The sequence below is a fragment of the Mobula birostris genome, chromosome 3 (assembly GCF_030028105.1).
Source record: "Mobula birostris isolate sMobBir1 chromosome 3, sMobBir1.hap1, whole genome shotgun sequence".
In the NCBI taxonomy this organism is placed as follows: Eukaryota; Metazoa; Chordata; class Chondrichthyes; order Myliobatiformes; family Myliobatidae; genus Mobula; species Mobula birostris.
In genome coordinates this window covers 158,534,287-158,548,348 of record NC_092372.1, presented here as the reverse complement: position 1 = coordinate 158,548,348, position 14,062 = coordinate 158,534,287, and the positions used below count along the sequence as shown (strand labels likewise).

General features: G+C 41.0%; 1 protein-coding gene across 11 annotated transcripts in view; it reads right to left on the bottom strand.

The window, feature by feature from the left end:
* LOC140195375 (tensin-3-like) overlaps positions 1 to 14,062 on the bottom strand; it is a 449,612-nt gene that overhangs the window by 201,468 nt on the left and 234,082 nt on the right. The window contains exon 1 of one of the 11 annotated variants that reach the window (XM_072253583.1): positions 7,630 to 7,718. The exons of the other annotated variants lie outside the window; for them this stretch is intronic. The gene's annotated coding sequence lies outside the window, so the exon portion shown is untranslated. Of the gene's footprint in view, positions 1 to 7,629; positions 7,719 to 14,062 lie in introns of those variants that run through there. 11 annotated transcript variants of the gene reach the window in all.

Genomic DNA, 14,062 nt, shown 5'->3' with positions numbered 1-14,062 from the left:
ACAGGCAAGGTTCAAAGAGGGCCAGCAAAAACAGCACAAAATAATAATAGCTAGAAAGCCAGACTGTAGGCAAGTTTTAAAACTTACTGGTGCAATTTCTCCAAATTAAAAATATAGACAAATATAGAGCAAAGCCTTTTGAATATGTTACACTTACAAAAACGTGAACAAACATAATTGAACATCAGCTTTTCTCCCTGGTAACTTCAAAGACTTCTTAATCAGACTCTCGTCATGTACCCAGCGATTAATGGGGCACATTTGTGCAAGGTGAAGTTTACCCACTCCACACTAAAGTACAGATAATGTTATCATATAGCTCAATTTCTCTGAAAGCAGCTGATATACTTCACAGATACATCTTTCTACACATTCACACTAAGCTTAACTCAGTCAGACATTCACACTAACCTTACATCAGTCATATAGCGAGTCTTCTTCCAACAAAACAAGCTGATGTTAAGGCAGTCTAATCATGCATCTTATAAATGCCATTACTGCCTGTTGCTTAGGGTTCCTTCTTCTGCAATTGTGAAATGTCATAATTTCCATGATTTCTGAATCAAAACCTAGTGTGAAACTTTGCTTACTCCACATGATTAAAACATTTACTTCTTTTTTTTCCTGAAGGTGGAAGTACGTTTTTAAGAATGGCCCTCTGAGGCATTATCAGCATTGCTGACTGGTGTCAAATGAACTGGCGGACCTGAAAAAAGTTGGGATCAAACTAGATTCAAAAATTGGCAGACTCGTATACCAGCTGATATTGCAAGAACAGGTTAACTCCTTACATCATGTGTAAGTAATTTTTCAAGTGTGCTGTCATCAGCTTACCCCTCAATACATCTTGGCAACTCTGTCAATACAAACTATAACTGATACCTGCTTGAAGCAGGCGGACACTTCAGATTGACGAAGTGAGAGGTTAAAGATATCGGTGATATACTCAATAAGGTCTTCAGTACTCGGCCAGGTACTCCATGTGGGAGAGATGCTTTCCCTGGGTTCATCCGTCTGAAGGTACCCACAAGTAGCACAGTACATTACAACCACCGTTGTTGGCCAAATCAAAAGTGGTGACAAATTGGCAAACAGGAGGGAAATTGAAAATCTGGCTGAGTGGTGCCACTGCTCAAAGATGTCAAGCCCAAGGAGCTAATTTTTGAATACAAAGGAGGAAACCCAAGGTTCAAGAGCCAGTCCTCGTTCAGAGGATCAGAGGTTTAAAATGTCGGCTACTTTAAATTCCTTGGCATTATCATTTTAGAGGGCTTGCCCTGGGCCCAGCACATAAAAGCCATTACAAAGAAAGCAAGGCAGCACCTCTACTCACTTCAAAGTTTGTGAAGATTCAGCATGTCATCTAAAATTTTTGCAGACTTCTATAGATGTGCAGTGGAGAGCATTCTGACTGGTTGCATCACAACTTGGTATGGAAACACCAAGACCCTTGAATGGGAAATCCTACAAAAAGCAGTGGATACAGCCTAACCATCATGGGTAAAGTCCTCCCCACCACTGAGCACATCTACCAAAAAGCAGTGCAGCAGGAAAGCAGCATCTATCATCAAGGACCCTTACCATTTAGGCCTATGGGTTTGTTGACCAATGCTTAAGAAGCACTCTATCTCCACGAGCACCATCAATCTATTGGGCATTGCCTAATACTCTGATCTGCATTTTCCAGCTTTAATATGTTCCTTTGTTTTCTCCCCCTCTGCTTTCATTAGCCTATCAACCAGATGGCATCATTTGCATCTTATCCCTATGGCAGGTTGGCCTCACATATCAGAAATATTCCCTTTGTCTAATCCATCTCTCCTCATATCACTGCTAACTTTAAAAAAATTATTTATCCATTTATTTATTGATTTAGAGATACAGCAGGGAACAGGCCCTTCTAGTCCAACAAGCTGCACCTCCCAGCAACTCACCTGTTTAATCCTGGCCTAATCACAGGATTATTCACAATGGCCAATCAACCTACTGACCAGTACACTACCTCTTTAGAGTGCAGGAGGAATCTTACACATTCATGGGGAGGAACATATAAACTCCTTACAGACAGCACAAGAATTGAACTCTGAAGCCCTAAGCCGTAATAGTGTTGTGCTAACCGCTACATTACCATAGCTCTGTCCCAGTTCTAACATAAGGTCTTCAAGCTGAAACACCAATTGTTCCTCTTTCCACAGATGCTGCCTGACATACTGAGTATTTCCAATGTTTTCTGTTTTGACTGAGCATCATCCATAAACACGGATAAACAACAGCCTATTTTCCCAAGTGCCAGAAACCTATATGACATAAAGCTGTGATGTAGGATGAATCCCTATAATGGTCTCATGCAGGACATCAGAAACCTCAGCTAAACTAATTTCCCATAGCCCAAATAATTAACAACCCACAACACAAGGTCACCACGAGTTTTCTGCTTCATGTGATATGCTTGTATAAGAACCTTTTTAAAATGCCTTCTAAAAATTTATTGAATCTTCATTTATCATAATTAGAAATGGAAAATTATACATAATCTTTGTCAGTTCAAGTAATATCAATACATTAGATTTAAGAAAATGTTTTGATGAAGTCTCAATGAATATATAAAGCTTGAATCATTTATGTTCACTCTGCAAAGGCACAGTTTCCTACTCATTTACTTACTAATTGAGGCAGGCAAATTATAAAAAACAGAAAAAGGTTATTTTAGGTTAAAGCAGTGCAAAAAATGTCACTTAACATTATTTGATGATCCCATTTACAAGAGCAGTTTCAGAAACAGAAATTATCTTGTTAAGTTTCCTCTGTCAGAATGCGCCACACCGGTTAACCTCCTGTACAGTAATATTTTATTTTATAAGTTTTAATAAATGAAGTATCGAGAGATAAATTTAGCAGTGCAATTATCAGATTGCTGACCGCAATGTAAACTCAGGGTAACATCAGCAGTTTCAGGAAGAGAAAGCTCAGGCAAAATCCCATGTTAGGAAAAGAAACCAGATTTCACCATTTACCCAAATTTAGCCAGTCGATTCTAGTTCCTTACTACTTATTTGACCAGACATACTGGAAGCAGCATGATGTTAGAAAAACTGACATGTAATAAGGCAATTACAGATTCTAGTCATTAATCACATTGAGCTTTTACTTTCCTCGTTGCTGTCAGAACATTAACTAGCCACAAACTGTTCTACATAAGAAACGTAAGGAATAGAAACAGGAGTCGGCCATCTGGCCTGCCGAGCCAGCGCCACCATTCAATAAGATCATGGCAGACCTGGCCATGGAATCATCTCCACCTAACTGCCTTTCCCCCATAACCCTCAATTCTCCTTCTATGCGAAAATCTATCCACCCTTCTCTTAACTATATTTACTGAGGTACTCTACTGCTTCACTGGGCAGAGAATTCCACAGATTCAACACACTCTGGAAAAAGCAGTTCCTTCTCATCTCCACCCTAAATTTACTCACCCTAATCTTGAGGCTATATCCCCTAGTTCTAGACTCACCTACCAGTGGAAACAACTTTCCAGCCTCTATCTTAGCTATCCCTTTCATAACTTCATATCTTTATATAAGATCTCCTTTCATTCTTCTGAATTCCAGCGAATACAGTCCCAGGGGATTCAATCTCTCCTCATACTCTAAACCCCTCATCTCTGGAAATATAAAATTGCTTTGAAGATGTTCCTGTTCGTCAAACAAAACAGAACTCTAAAACTGAGCTGTGCTAGATAGCCCCATAAAGCTTTTAAATCGCTTGGCAAAAAGACTCGATACCCGAAAGACTTCATTCAATACAAATTTATAAGGCGATAATGAACAGGAGCAGAATTAGACCATTTGACCCATCCAGACTACTTAGTTATTCTATCATGACTGATTTATTATCCTTCTTAACTTCATTCTCCTGCCTTCTCCCTATAACCTTTGACTCCCTGATTGATCAAGAAGCTATCAATTTCTGCCTTAAATATACCCAATGACTTGACTTGACTTGTACAGCAGTCTTTGGCAAAAAATTTCACAGATTTATTACCCTCCAGCTGAAGAAATTTTTCCTCATCTGTGTTCTAAATGTACACCTCTCAATTCTGAGGCAGTGCCCCCTGGTCCTAGACTCCCCACTATAGGAAACATCCTGTCCACATCCACTTTATCCTGACCTTTCAATATTTGGTAGGTTGCAATGAGATTCTCCCTCATTCTTCTAAACTCCAGTGAGTACAGGCAACATCAAATGCTCCTCATATTTCATTCGTGAGATCATTCCTATGAACCTCCTCTGGACTCTCTCCAATACTAGCACATCTTTTCAGATAAGGGGCCCAAAATGGCTCACACTATTCCAAGTTCAGCCTGACCAAGGCATTATAAAGCTTCAGCATTACATCCTTGCTTTGCTAACATTGCATTTGCCTCCCTTACCAGCAATTCAACCTGCAAGTTAACTTTCAGGGAATCCTGCACAAGATCTCCCAAATCCCTTTAGTCATAGTCATAGTCATACTTTATTGATCCCGGGGGAAATTGGTTTTCGTTACAGTTGCACCATAATTAATTAAATAGTAATAAAACCATAAATAGTTAAATAGTAATATGTAAATTATGCCAGGAAATAAGTCCAGGACCAACCTATTGGCTCAGGGTGTCTGACCCTCCAAGGGAGGAGTTGTAAAGTTTGATGGCCACAGGCAGGAATGACTTCCCTTTGCACCTCTGATTTTTGAAATTTCTCATTTAGAAAATAGTCCCCACTTTATTCCTTCCGTCAACATTAGATTCTCTATATTAGATTCCATCTGCCACTTCTTTGCCCATTCCCCCAATCTAAGTCCTTCTGCAGACACTTGCTTCCTCAATACTACCTTCCCCACCACCTATTTTCATATTGTCCACAAATTTGGCCACAAAGTCATCAATTTCTTCATCCAAATCACTGACATGCAACATGAAGGGAAGCAGTCCCAACACTGACTCCTGCGAAACACCACTAGTCACTGGTAGCTAACCTGAAAAGGTCCCCTGTACTGCCATGCTTTGCCTCCTGCTAGCCAGCCTATCTAATATCCATGTTAGAATCTTTCCTGTAATACCATGAGCTCTTAAATTGTTAAGCAGTCTCACGTGCAGCACCTCGTCAACAATCCAAGCAATCAACATTCACTGACTCAAAGGATTCCAACAGATCTGTCAGGCAACATTTCGCCTTTAACAAACCATGTAACTTTGGCCTATTTTATCATGTGTCTCCAAGTACCCCAAATCTAATCCTTTCCTGCCCACTCACACACAAACAGGCCTTCAACCCCAGAACATGCCTCCTCCGGGCCTCCAGTCCTCGATACCGGACTTGCAGACATCGGGCTTTTGACTTCGGACAAGCCAACCCAGGGACTTTGACCTTTGGGCCTCGACCTCCAGCCCTGATGACCTCCAGACTTTGACAGCTTTGCCCTCTGTACTTTACCGACCTCTGGGTATTAACCCGAGGAATCTCTGAAAGCAGGTTTGACCTTTGGGCCTTGACCCCAGGTCTTGCCAATCATGGATTTGACCTTTGGGCATCAACTTTCAGACTTCCACGTTCCTTCGACCCTGGTGACCTGTGTCGGTCACCGGTCCTCACGACTCCTGCCAGTATGGTGCTCCAATCCAGTTTCTGGGGTCTGCGGGTGGCTAATCCAGAGATCGCTGGTCTCCTCAGCACTTGCAGACTCAACCTCTAGTATCAGTGACATTGGTCCCTGAACTCCGAACATCACCTCTTGCTCTGACTCTTCATTTATTGCCCCTGACCTCTAACTCTCCTTCGTCCCTGTCCCTAAACCCTAACGCGACTCATAACTCTCATGCTAAACCCAAAACTATCACTACACACCAGAGAAGGAAGGGGGAAGATGCCAGATTAAAAAGGTGGGGGGGGGGGAAGAGGGGAAAGAGACCAGCTGGAAGGTGATAGGTGACCTATATCCTGCTGTGTCCTTTGCCAGCTTTCCTGACTATCCACAACTCAACCAGTTTTTGATTCATCTACAAACTCACTAATCAGAGCACCAATGATCTGCCCTTCTCTCAACTGTTTCTATGATGCTAAAATATCATAACTATACGCTTTAAACCAGGTGCTAAGCTCATCTGCCTTACCTGTTTAACTCGTTATATTGAAATAAATATACTTCTAGCCCTCATTTCTGCCATATGAATTAACTTGGCCTATCCTTGATTTCGCACTTATCACATAAGCAGAGCAAAGCAGACCAGTAATTGCTATCAAGTTATTACTCGACACTGACACAGATAGAGGATTGGCTGACTGGCAGGAGGCAAACAGTGGAAATAAAAGGTTCCTTCGCTGGTTGCCTGCCAGTCGCTAGTGGTATTCCACAGGAGTCAGTGTTGGTACTGCTCCTTTATGCTATACGGCAGTGATTTCAGTGACGGAATTGATGGCTTTGATGCAAAGATGGTACAAAGATAGGTGGAGGGGCTCAAAGTTTTGAGGAAGCAGGAAGTCTGCAGAAAGATTTAGACAGATTAGCAGAATGGGCAAAGAATTGGCAGATGATAGTACAGGGAAGTACATGGTCGTAAACTTTGGTAGAAGGAATAAAGGCATAGACTATTTTCTAAATGGAAGAGAAAATTCAGAAATCAGAGGTGCAGAGGGACTTGAGAGTACGTACTTGTGCAGGACTCCCAAATGGTTAACTTGCAGGTTGAGTTGGTGGTAAGAAAAGCAAATGAAATTTCAATGAAGAAGTACAGTTGACGTTTCGGGCCGAGACCCTTCGTCAGGACTAACTGAAAGAAGAGCTAGTAAGAGATTTGAAAGTTGGAGGGGGAGGGGGAGATCCAAAATGATAGGAGAAGACAGGAGGGGGAGGGATGGAGCCAAGAGCTGGACAGGTGATAGGCAAAAGGGATATGAGAGAATCATGGGACAGGAGGCCCAGGGAGAAAGAAAAGAGGGAGGGGGGAAAAGCCCAGAGGATGGGCAAGGGATATAGTGAGAGGGACAGAGGGAGAAAAAGGACAGAGAGAAAGAGAGAAAGAAAAAGAATGTGTGTATAAAAATAAGTAATGGATGGGGTACGAGGGGGAGGTGGGGCATTAGCAGAAGTTTGAGAAGTCAATGTTCATGCCATCAGGTTGGAGGCTACCCAGACGGAATATAAGGTGTTGTTCCTCCAACCTGAGTGTGGCTTCATCTTGACAGTAGAGGAGGCCGTGGATAGACATATCAGAATGGGAATGGGACGTGGAATTAAAATGTGTGGCCACTGGGAGATCCTGCTTTCTCTGGCGGACAGAGCGTAGGTGTTCAGCGAAACGATCTCCCAGTCTGTGTCGGGGTGTCGGGTCTCTTTTTCTCCCTCTGTCCCTCTCACTATACCCCTTGCCCATCCTCTGGGTTCCCCCCCCCCTTTTCTTTCTCCCTAGGCCTCCTGTCCCATGATCCTCTCATATCCCTTTTGCCAATCACCTATCCAGCTCTTGGCTCCATCCCGCCCCCTCCTGCCTTCTCCTATCATTTTGGATCTCCCCCTCCCACTTTCAAATCTCTTACTAGCTCTTCTTTCAGTTAGTCCTGACGAAGGGTCTCAGCCCGAAACGTTGACTGTACCTCTTCCTAGAGATGCTGCTTGGCCTGCTGCGTTCACCAGCAACCTTGATGTGTGTTGCTTGAATTTCCAGCATCTGCAGATTTCCTCATGTTTGTGTTGAAATTTCAATATTCATTTTCAGACACTAGAATATAAAAGCATGGATGAATTGCTGAGGCTTTTTAAGGCATTGGTCAGCCCTCACTTCAAGTATTCTGAGCATTTCTGGACATCTTAGTTATGAAAGGATGTGTTGGCATTGAAGAGAATCCAGAAGATTCATGAGAATGACCCCAGAAATGAAAGGATATGGAGAGTGTTAGATGGCTCTGGGCCTGTACTCAACGGAGATTAGGAGAATGAGGGGGGATCTCAATGAATCCTATCGAATATTGCTTGTAAAATTCATTGCCATGGACAGCTGTGGAGGACAAGTCATTGAGTATACTTAAAATGGTGGTTGACAGGGTGTCAAAGGTTAAGGGGAGAAGGCAGGAGAATAGGGTTGAGGGGGGTGATAAATCAGCCATGATGGAATGGCAGAGAAGATTCGATGGGCCAAGTAGCCTAATTCTTTTCCTATGCCTGATGTTCTTAAACATGCTTAGCCTCTCCTCGCTCATTAAAACTGGGTTAAGCCTCTCAAAATGGCTTGAGGCAAAAGAAGATAATTGGAAATGCCCAGCAGATCAGGAAGCAAGTATGGAGAAAGAAATATCGAGTTAATGCTATGGCTGGCCAGTCCTCACCCAAGAAGGAAAGGGTGGTAATCTGAAATTGGTGCCATCTAATATTTAGCCCTAAGGGCCACGATAAGCCTGGATGAAAGATGACATGCTGTTCCTTAACCTTGCATTGGATTTTATTGGAACAGTTTAGGATGTCACAGATCGTGGTCAAAATGGGAAGAAGGATGAAATATCAAACAGCTGGAAACTCAGGGCACTCAGTTCTCGTCGACACACTTAAAAGATGTAAGCGAGGGTCTTACGTGAATACAAAACATAATTAAATTAAAAAGATAAAACATTTTTAAAAGTCCACGGACTAGGAATATACCATTTCAAGATCAAAAGGTTGATATAATTCATGTACTTAAAGAAAAGTGACTTGCTAGGATGGGTGGAGAGAAACCACACGTTTCTGGACAATGAACTTTTTGTGGGAGCTCAGTACAAGGGGTCAGAGCAATGAGAGTTTGATTGTTTACAAGTGTTGCTATGAACTACTTTCATATTAACTGTCAAACTAATCTGAAACTTTCACTGCCAAGTTGCCACCAAATCCAAGTCAAAGGGCGGTTTTAAGTGATTATTCAAGTCACTGCAATTCAGGGATCACAAGTGAAGGTCAGATACAAATTAGCCATGATGTAAGTGAAAAATGAATCATCCAAGGATTCATCTTCTCCTTCTCCTTCTATAGTATGTAACACCATGAAAGTTTTCAAATGCATTTAATGATTTCTAGTCTTCCGTCATGTTACTTATGCCCCTTGAAGAATGTGCGTATGAGGAAAGTTTTATTCATGACCGAGTCTGCACAAGACAGATTATCATCTCCTATGTAAGACAGTGTAAAAGCAAACCCCACACCCTCACCCACACACATATAAAACATATTTAGGTAATGGAAGTTCACCCTTACAAAATTCCCAAATTGTTACCCAAATGTTGGGAAAAAGAGTTAAATTTGTTCCCATGGAAGTTGAGTGAAAAAAAATAAATAAAACAATGCAAAATTTATTCTTTTTTAAACTCCCACCACTTGATGCACATGGTGATGACATGGCTTTGCATTATGGCAAATCACATTACAGTCATTTTCACGAAAAGTAAGCCCATCCCATTTAGTCCTGGAGTTGCCTGTGCTATTTTATACTGTGAAGGCACACACATTGGGCATGAGACTGACTCTCTGAAAACCCCTTTAAACTAAAGCATAAGAAACTATTTTATCCAGTTAATTTGGATTAAATATCAACTCAAATGTCAGCAGGGTATTTAAATCAATACCCCACAACTGGAACTTTTCTCAGTCATGCCCCCCACCCCCAATAACAAACAAAAAATGACTACTGATTAGAAACTCCATCAATAATAACAGGGCTAGCACAGTACCATGGCAGCTAGTACAGTGTTTTACAGCGTCAACGTCCAGGGTTCAATTCCTACCACAGTTTGTAAGGAGTTAGTATGCTCTCACCGAGACTGTGTGGATTTCCTCCAGGTGCTCCAGTTTCTTCACACATTCCAAAGATGTACGCATTAGGGTTAGTAAGTTGTGAGTAAACTATATTGGTGCTGCGAAGTGTGGTAACATTTGCATGCCTTCCCCTGTTCATCCTTGAATTGACTGTAAGTTTCAATGTACAGGTGACAACTAAAGCTAATGTTTATCTTTAAAATTACCAGTGGTATGCTGAAGATGCAAAGTTAAATATTTCTTAATTGTGCAATAAAACATTATATTTAATCTACTGAACTCACAAATGTTCTTCCTGTTGTGCAGGAAGTGGGAAGGCCCAACGTACTCTGCTGCCATTTAAACAAATGGATACAGAAAGGAACATGAAAGTGTAATAAAACCGCTTAAGCAAATGTATTGTTTTATCTACATGCAATTGTTTGGAATGACAAACTAAAGGGTTTTAATCCTGATACAGTCACTCTTCTTTGCCCTATTCAACAACTGTGCAAATCTACTGAATTTGTGGCTTTGTTTGCCATTACACTACTACTTGCAAAGTCAAACTTCACTTTGGCTTTTTATCAAAAGAAAAACATTTTTAATTGATCTGAAATCACATGACTGATTTTCCCTAAATGCAACGAGTGCTTGCTAATGAAAGAATTATCTCCTTAGGTTTATGAAATAAAGTATTTGCTTATTTTATCTATGGGTAAAAATTCAGAACATGTTCTGCTTTGTTGCCATCTGGACCTTGGATAGATAAAGAACAATAAAGACAGGTAATGAGAATCAGTTTCTCAGGAAACATTAAAGAGGATAGGGAATTGAAAATAACAACTATCTTCCCTGACACAAGCATACTATTATGAACCGAGAAATCATTTTAATCACCATTTTCGATTCCATGTTTGTTCTTATGCTTGATTTGATTAAGATATCCACTTGGAAGCAATTGTGAACCAGTTTTGAAGGTCACAGCAATTAAGTTTGGTATGGAAAACATTTAAACGGGACCTACCATTTGAGCACCAACTTAAAAGTAGCAGTTTTTTTAAGTTCTGCATTTGTTTGTTGTAACTTTTTGTTTCACCCATTAGAATAATTTTTAGCCTTGTATTCATTCACTCTGAGGCAAGAGTGCTGGCTATGTATCAAAGTAGATGAGCTGAGATCTCTGGGTTCCAAGGCAAACTGTGTTTTGACATCAAAGGGCATGCAATCTCTGTGCTGAGGGTTGCTTGGTGTGCACACTTACAGAACTCACTTTGAAGCAAAGCCTGCTGACTTTAGATTCCACTTCTCACTGATCTGTCACTAATTTTGATCTTTAAAAAAAATTGAAGTAGTTAAATAATGAGTTCAAATCACGAGTTTAACTTGATACACAAATGACTAATTTGCTCCAAAAAACAATTCAGTTCTGTAATGACTACCTACTAGAGTACTACATCTATGAAATGACACCATTTAAAAAGAAATACGAAAGGATGGGTGTGTTCTATCAAATATTTTTAAGTGTACTGCCATGCTTTTCATACAATGACAGTATGTTGGAAAAAAAACTCCCCCTTCACTCCTGAATTTCTTGCTAGAGCTTAATATCTGCACACTTGATCACAAACCATATTATTAGTCAAATAAGTGAATTCTAGTGCTCAGGATGTGTTACTCTCCTAAAATACCTGAATGTTTACTCCCCAACTGAAGTCATAAATAGTAAACAGAAATAGTTCCTGACTGAAATCAGCTAACTACTAACTGAAATCGAAATCAGCTCTGGTACCTTACCTACAGTAAGGCAGTGACAAAGGGGATAAATTACCAGACTTGAATCCAGAAGGCTGACCAACCATCCAGTGACCAGTTAATCCTACTTCAGCAGCTCTGGAAGTTAAATTCAATTAATCAAAGAAATTAGAATTAAATCAAATTGTCCCCAGTAAAAAACAACAGAAAACTATACATTGTGGTGAAAACCCAAATAGTTGACTCACGTCCTGGCATGTAGGAAATCTAGTCTGCGACTCCAGGTTGACAGCAGTGAGTTGACTCTTGCATGCCCTCGAAAATATCCTAATAAGCCATTCAGATGCATCAAAACAACCATGTTACGGCAGCAGTTCACAGCATCTCTTAAGGACAAATAGGCAATAATCAAATTGAAAAAAAAATCTTCAAGCTTCGACCGTGTACAAAATTAATCCTCTAGAGATCTGAAAGAAGTAATCTTCTAAAAGCAACAATATTTCGCATTGTCAAATAAACTGGTTTGCTCGTTTTTGGTTCCATTTATAGAATTCATTTCAATTGGCTTGCTTAACATTAAGGTGTTAGATTAACGCAAGGGCAAGTATATCTTTAGTAAAGTTAAGTACCTAAGCATGTACCTAAGTAAAAATCACAAGTCAATTATGGGTGGTGCATAAAGGGGAAAAGAATTCGATCTTCTGCACACCACTGTTGTAACGGGTGGTTACAACATTTGATGGCCACGCCGCTGTGTTTGGCTGCTTGTCGTCACCTATTGCCATTCTTGTTTCATCGGACATGCTCTCTAATCCAGGCACCATTCTGGAAGATGTCCACTGCACCTCCTATAAAGCTTTTACGTCCTTGCTGAAACATGATCAGTAATGAGCATCATACTGCAAGTGCGGTCTAACCAGAGTTTATGGAACTGCAACATTACCTCATAGCTCTTGAACTCAATCCCCACTAATAAAGGGCAACACATCAAGTGCCTTCATTACCACCTTACCAACTTGTGTGGCAACTTTGAGGGACCTATGAACGTGAACCAAAGTTGTGCCAAACAAATTAAATTGGTAACCAAATGGCCAACTAATCCCTTCTGCCGACAAAATGTCCATATGCTTTCATTTCCCTCACATTCATATCTCTATCTAAACATAAAGAACGTAGAACATCTACTTGCAAATAAGCCTGTCACCCAAAACTTTATCAAGAGCTTGTGTCTGAGAACCATTTCTAACTAACCACATAGGTAACTTCTTTGTATGTCTGAGGTTCTTCATATTCCCATCACAGAGCAAGGAAAAGCAATATGCGTTTAATGTTAACAACAGAATTAGCATGGGCCAGTCAAATCCAACCCAATTCTGGGTAATGGTATTCCTTCAATAAGGCATTCATAGAAAGAAGAATCAGGAAATTAATGATATTAATAGTAATAGATAGATAGGTATATACTTTATTGATCCCAAAGGAAATTACAAGTGCACAGACATAAATATTAGAAAAGAAGTAGAAAGAAGAAAAAATAAGTAACCACAGTCCAACGGGGGTGGGAGGGGGGGTCATCACTTCCCTGGCTATAGGGTGACTCATGAAAGAGCCTAATGGCTGACAGTAAGAATGACCTCATATAACGCTCTTTGGAGCAACACGGTTGTCTTAGTCTATTACTGAAGGTACTCCTCTGTTCAGCCAAGGTGGCATGCAGAGGGTGAGAAACATTGTCCAGAATTGCCAGGATTTTCTATAGGGTCCTTTGTTTTACCACTGCTTCCAATGTGTCCAGTTTGATTCCTATAACAGAGCCAGCCTTTCTAATCAGTTTATTGAGATTGTTGGAATCATCCGTGTTGATGCCACTGCCCCAACACACCACCACATAGAAGATTGTACTGACGAAAACAGGCTGGTAGAACATGTGAAGGAGAGGCCTGCATACTCCAAAGGACTTCGGTCTCCTCAGGAAGTAGAGGTGACTCTGGTCCTTCATGTACTCAGCTTCTGTGTTGGTGCTCCACTCAAGTCTGACATGCAGATGCACCCCATGGTACTTGGAGGTCCTCACTATATCCATGTCCTCACCATCAATACTAACAGGGAGCAGTGCAGGCTTAGTCTTCCTAAAGTCCATCACCATCTCCTTTGTCTTACTAATGTTGAGCTGCAGATGGTTCAGCTTGCATCATCTGGCAAAGTCCTCCACCAGTATTCATCCTCCCATCCTCCCTTTATACACCAGCTACCGATGAGTCATTTGCACATCTCTGCAGATGACAAGACTCAGTGTTGTACGTAAAGTCCAAGGTGTACAGGGTAAACAGGAAGGGAGCCAATGCAGCCCCATGTGGGGCTCCAATTATGTTTTTAGCTATGTCCGACACACAGCTCTGAAGCCGTACATACTGTGGTCTGCCAGTCAGGTAGTCCATTATCCAGGATGCAATGGAAGCACCAATTTGTATTGAACAGAAGTTTTCCCCCGCAATGAGGGCTGTATGGTATTGA